We start from the raw sequence: 6000 nt of genomic DNA, 5'->3' as shown, positions 1-6000 counted from the left end.
TCTTTTAGACCCCCAATGCCTATCCTTCCATCCCAAAGCAGCTAACCAAGCACAGACCATACTTGGTTAGTTGCTTCCTTGGCTGAGACAGCTCTGAAACTGGAAATGATGATATCCTTGTTGCTTCCAGGTCACAGAGGAGATGGGGGAATGGGTGTTCCTCCATCTCCTCTTTGTGTAGCCATCCCAGAGGAAGAGGGGAGCCCAGGAACCACTATGGATGGTGCAGGAGGGCAGTGGCCTTTCAAAGCTTTGTAAATGTGATCACTTTTAGAAAATAGCTGATTGTTTACTTAAAAAAATGGTAACGGTAATGGTAGCTGCAGCCATGATCTTGTAATAACCAATTGCGGGCAGGAAATTTATATATACATATGCCAGTTTGCAAATGGTTACATTTCAGTCCAGGTCCAAATGGTCAGCAGGACAAAGAAAGGAAGGGTTGCTTTACTAAAGGCAAATAGACTGTACACTTTGCAAGAGCAGTTGCACTCTTCGAAGTGCAGTTGCTCCAGAGCTTAGTAAATTTGCAAAGAATACCCAATCACGTGCAAGGGAGATAAAAAAAAAAAATGCATTTTTGCTTGCACATGACTTGATGATGATATTCAGCAGAGCTTCTGCTCAATTACTATGCTCTGGAGCAACTGGACTTTGTAGAATACAACTGCACTTGCAAAGTGCAGTCTATTTTCCTTTGATAAATCAACCCCCTTGCATCTCCCTAAAGGGGACCCAGACAGCAATACAAACCTGACAGGCGTTCCAAATCCTCACCATTGAATCCTAAAATTAAATAAAAAAAAAACACTATGGATTCAGATATACTAATTTATTGGTTGATTGGCAAATAAATGTGCACAAGCTCCGAGCAAGGCCAACTGTGGCAACCAATCGGATCCTATGGACCACATCGCCATAAGGCAGCTCAGTCATATCTCAGAGAGCTAAGGTTCCTTTGTATTATTCAAATCCTCGACAAGCAAGTTAAAGCTCTGAGAGCAGAGACGGTGATTAATTAAAATGTAATTCCTTTGTGTTTAATGTTTAATTTTCAAGAATCTCTACTAGAAAAAAAAAACCAAAAGAATGTAATTAATGTAACATGAAAAATTGAATCTCCTTTAATTAAAGAGGGTGAAAAAGTGACTGCTGGGAAAGGTAAGCCAAAGTACACGAGTCAATATTTTCTGTTGTTTTCTCTGACTTTCTAAATGTTTAGAATGGCTGGGTTCTTTTTCCAATAAGAAGGTTGACCATTTTTAGTCCTGAGAACCTAGCCGGTACCTGGTTACGTGACCAAAGGCCTTGGCAATTGCCTCAAAACCTTTGCCCAGTGAGAACATAAGCCAAAGTGTTCTGTTTCAAATGCAACTTTATGCATTTACATACAGTGGATTTAAAAAGTCTACACACCCCTGTTAACCACCTACCGTTTTACTGCGGCAGAATGGCATAGCTGGGCGAAACGGCTGGTTGGGCGAAATGACGGCTGGAGCGAAATGACGGCTGGGCGACATGACGTTATGTTACGTCGCTTCGCCCTGCAGCCACTGGGGGGCGCGGCTCGCCCCCAGAGCCGATGCGAGTGCCTGGCGAGCGCTATGACCGATGGGCTCCCGCGATCACTTGTTACACCAAAAAAACGGGATCTGTGTGTGTAAACACACAGATCCCTGTTCTCTGAGGGGAGAAGAGAGAGATCGAGTGTTCATACAAAGTATGAACAGCGATCTGCCATCTCCCCTAGACAGTCCCATCCCCCCTTTAGTTAGAACACACACTAGAGAATACAATTAATCCCTTGATCGCCCCCTAGTGTTAACCTCTTCCCAGCCAGTGACATTTTTACAGTAATCAGTGCATTTTTATAGCACAAATGTGTCAAAAGGGTCCGATGGGTCCGCCATAATGACGCAGTCCCGATAAAAATCGCAGATCGCCTCCATTACTAATAAAAATAAAATAATAATAATAAAAATGCTTTAAATCTATTCCCCTATTTTGTAGATGCTATAACTTTTTCACAAACCAATCAATATACGCTTATTGCGATTTTTACTACCAAAAATATGTAGAAGAATACATATCGGCCTAAACTGAGAAAAAAATTAGATAAAAAAAAAAAAATTGGGATGTTTATTATAGAAAAAAGTACAAAATAGTGTTTTTTTTTGTTTTTTTTTTCTAAAGACGTTTTTATTAACATTGTACAGGTTAAGGCCGCGTACACACGCGCGGACTGTTCGCCCAACTTTGTCCGCTGAACAGTGTTTGGGCGGACAGTCCGCTCGTGTGTGGGCTTTCAGCGGACAGTTTCAGCGGACAGTTTGACGAACAAGGTTTTTCGGAAATTCCGTAAAACTGTCCGCTGAAACCTTGTTTGAGCGAACAGTCCGCCCGTGTGTAGGCTTGTTCGTCAAACTAAGTTCCGCGCATGCTCAGAAAGGATTTACACGCCGAAAGTTATAATGCAGTGTATAGGACGTCGTATTTTTCGTCCCGTCGTACGTGCCGTTCACGTCATCGCGCACGGTTTCAGCAAACTGTTCGTTCGTCGTGTGTGGGCATGTCCGTCCATGCTAATTTTGAGCGGACTGTTTGCCGAAACTGTTTGACGGACAAAGTTGGGCGAACAGTCCCCGCGTGTGTACGCGGCCTTACAGAGATTATAATCGTTAGGTACAATTGAATAACCAGCAAAACAAACAGATAAGATACACACAGTGCATATAACATTGAAAGCGTTGTCAGTCTATATCGGAGCAGATTCCTAGTAGAGGTAATCAACGCGTAGTGTTGTGTTTAAGTACGTTCGCTTCCATGTCTGGGCCGATTGGCCATTCTGGTTTGATTGTGGGGTTTGCTATTTATCTCCGTGTAGGAGGATTGGGATGTACAAAATAGTGTTGTTTTCTTTTCAAAATTGACGCTCTTTATTTGTTTATAGCGCAAAAAAAAAAAAAAATGCTGAGATTTATTTACAAACAATAATATTTACAAAATGTTATAACAAAAACAAAGAAATAAATTTTGGTCTTTTTTTATTTGTTTAGCAAAAAATAAAAATCGCAGAGGTGATCAAATACCACCAAAAGAAAGCTCTATTTGTAGGAAAAAAAGGACATCGATTTTGTTTGGGTGCAACGTCGCACGACCGCGCAATTGTCAGTTAAAGCAATGCAGTGCCGAATCACAAAAAATGGCCTGGTCATTCAGCAGCCAAATCTTCCAGGGCTGAAGCTGTTAAAAATGTCAGGTTTCTGTGATGTAAAGAAATAGAAAGAAAAAGATAAATCAATTCAGAACTTTTATGTGACCTATAAACTGTACAAAGAAGTTGAACAACAAACTGAAATCTTTTAGATGAAGGGAAGTAAAACTAAAAAAAACTAAAATAATAAGTTTCCATAAGTGTGCACACCCTAATACTTTGTTGAAGAACCTTTTGATATTATTACTAGTGATGGCCGAACGGTTCGCCCGGCGGTCGTTTCGCGGCGAATTTCCGACTTTCGCCGTCCGCGGGTTCGAACGCCTTTTTCCGTCGTTCGCCCCGGCGGACTTACGTGTTTAATGTATACAAGAACTTTAACCTTTCGTGACACGTTTATCATGTGTTACAGGACAACCAATTGAGACATGACAGCTCATGGACACTTGGACATTCCCCCTAACCTATAAATACACCCGATCCGGTGGCCATTTTACATTCTTTCTTCTGTCACTGTAGGGAAAGGATCCTGTGTGGAGTAGGGACAGAGAAAACGCTAGCTATTTGGTACACAAAAGTTCTTTTCAGGACTGGTATAGGTGTTAGGTCAGCAGCCTGAGTTTCTTTTGTCAGTTTAGATAAAGGGACAGAGCGCTGTATGCTGCTATTTTAGGGACAGCTCAGCCAGATTAGTCTTTCTTCATCATCATCATCATCATCATCATTAGCTGTTACTATCAGGTCCACAAAAGAGCTGTTCCAGCTAATCGTTCCAGCCTACTCTTTTTTGCCAATTTGTATAGGGACAGGCAGGAAGCAGTGTGTCAGGCAGTGAGGATAATTTTAAAGACTTGCTGTTACTATTAGTTCCACAAAGGTTCTTTTCAGGACTGGTATCAGTGGTACGGTAATAGGCTTGTACACGTATAATATTCTTTCTTCCAAATATAGAAAGAATATTATACTTGACTGCTGCCCTTCTGCTGCAGTCTGCTAATCATTCACAACTCACTTGTTCCACAAAAGTTCTTATAAGGACTGGTAACTTGGTCTGTCTAGGGTGCTACGGTACATAGGCTTGGGTGCGGTACAGTCTGCTGTTCTGTAAGGACCGCTATCGGTCCACAATAGATAGGGTTGCCGTGCACTACTGCTGACCGCTGCCCTATACTGCAGCAGTCCTTCAGCGGTATAGGGACTGACGCACAGTCTGCTAAACACTAATACACAACCTGCTTGGTCCACAAAAGTTCTTATAAGGACTGGTAACTTGGTATAGGGTGCTACGGTACATAGGCCTGAGTGCGTTACAGTCTGCTGTTCTGTAAGGACCGCTATCGGTCCACAATACATAGGGTTGACGTGCACTACTGCTGACCGCTGCCCTATACTGCAGCAGTCCTTCAGCGGTATAGGGACTGACGCACAGTCTGCTAAACACTAACACACAACCTGCTTGGTCCACAAAAGTTCTTATAAGGACTGGTAACTTGGTATAGGGTGCTACGGTACATAGGCCTGAGTGCAGTACAGTCTGCTGTTCTGTAAGGACCGCTATCGGTCCACAATACATAGGGTTGCCGTGCACTACTGCTGACCGCTGCCCTATACTGCAGCAGTCCTTCAGCGGTATAGGGACTGACGCACAGTCTGCTAAACACTAACACACAACCTGCTTGGTCCACAAAAGTTCTTATAAGGACTGGTAACTTGGTATAGGGTGCTACGGTACATAGGCCTGAGTGCAGTACAGTCTGCTGTTCTGTAAGGACCGCTATCGGTCCACAATACATAGGGTTGCCGTGCACTACTGCTGACCGCTGCCCTATACTGCAGCAGTCCTTCAGCGGTATAGGGACTGACGCACAGTCTGCTAAACACTAACACACAACCTGCTTGGTCCACAAAAGTTCTTATAAGGACTGGTAACTTGGTATAGGGTGCTACGGTACATAGGCCTGAGTGCAGTACAGTCTGCTGTTCTGTAAGGACCGCTATCGGTCCACAATACATAGGGTTGACGTGCACTACTGCTGACCGCTGCCCTATACTGCAGCAGTCCTTCATTGGTATAGGGACTGACGTACAGTCTGCTAATCACTAACACACAACCTGCTTGGTCCACAAAAGTTCTTATAAGGACTGGTAACTTGGTATAGGGTGCTACGGTACATAGGCCTGAGTGCAGTACAGTCTGCTGTTCTGTAAGGACCGCTATCGGTCCACAATACATAGGGTTGACGTGCACTACTGCTGACCGCTGCCCTATACTGCAGCAGTCCTTCATTGGTATAGGGACTGACGTACAGTCTGCTAATCACTAACACACAACCTGCTTGGTCCACAAAAGTTTTTATAAGGACTGGTAACTTGGTATAGGGTGCTACGGTACATAGGCCTGAGTGCAGTACAGTCTGCTGTTCTGTAAGGACCGCTATCGGTCCACAATACATAGGGTTGCCGTGCACTACTGCTGACCGCTGCCCTATACTGCAGCAGTCCTTCATTGGTATAGGGACTGACGTACAGTCTGCTAATCACTAACACACAACCTGCTTGGTCCACAAAAGTTCTTATAAGGACTGGTAACTTGGTATAGGGTGCTACGGTACATAGGCCTGAGTGCGTTACAGTCTGCTGTTCTGTAAGGACCGCTATCGGTCCACAATACATAGGGTTGCCGTGCACTACTGCTGACCGCTGCCCTATACTGCAGCAGTCCTTCATTGGTATAGGGACTGACGTACAGTCTGCTAATCACTAACACACAACCTGCTTGGTCCACA

The 6000-nt window shown here is 43.9% G+C and overlaps 1 long non-coding RNA gene across 1 annotated transcript in view; it reads right to left on the bottom strand.

The window, feature by feature from the left end:
- Positions 1–3027: 3027 nt before the first annotated feature.
- Positions 3028–6000, bottom strand: part of LOC143998195 (uncharacterized) — a 29047-nt gene continuing 26074 nt past the window's right edge. The window contains exon 3 of the long non-coding RNA XR_013277775.1: positions 3028–3263. This is a non-coding gene — a long non-coding RNA (uncharacterized LOC143998195). The remainder of the gene's footprint in view (positions 3264–6000) is intronic.

The sequence above is a fragment of the Lithobates pipiens genome, unplaced genomic scaffold (genome assembly GCF_037356315.1).
Source record: "Lithobates pipiens isolate NorthernLeopardFrog02 unplaced genomic scaffold, aLitPip1_a1.2 Scaffold_19, whole genome shotgun sequence".
Lineage (NCBI taxonomy): Eukaryota > Metazoa > Chordata > Amphibia > Anura > Ranidae > Lithobates > Lithobates pipiens.
This window is presented reverse-complemented; position numbering and strand designations above follow the sequence as displayed.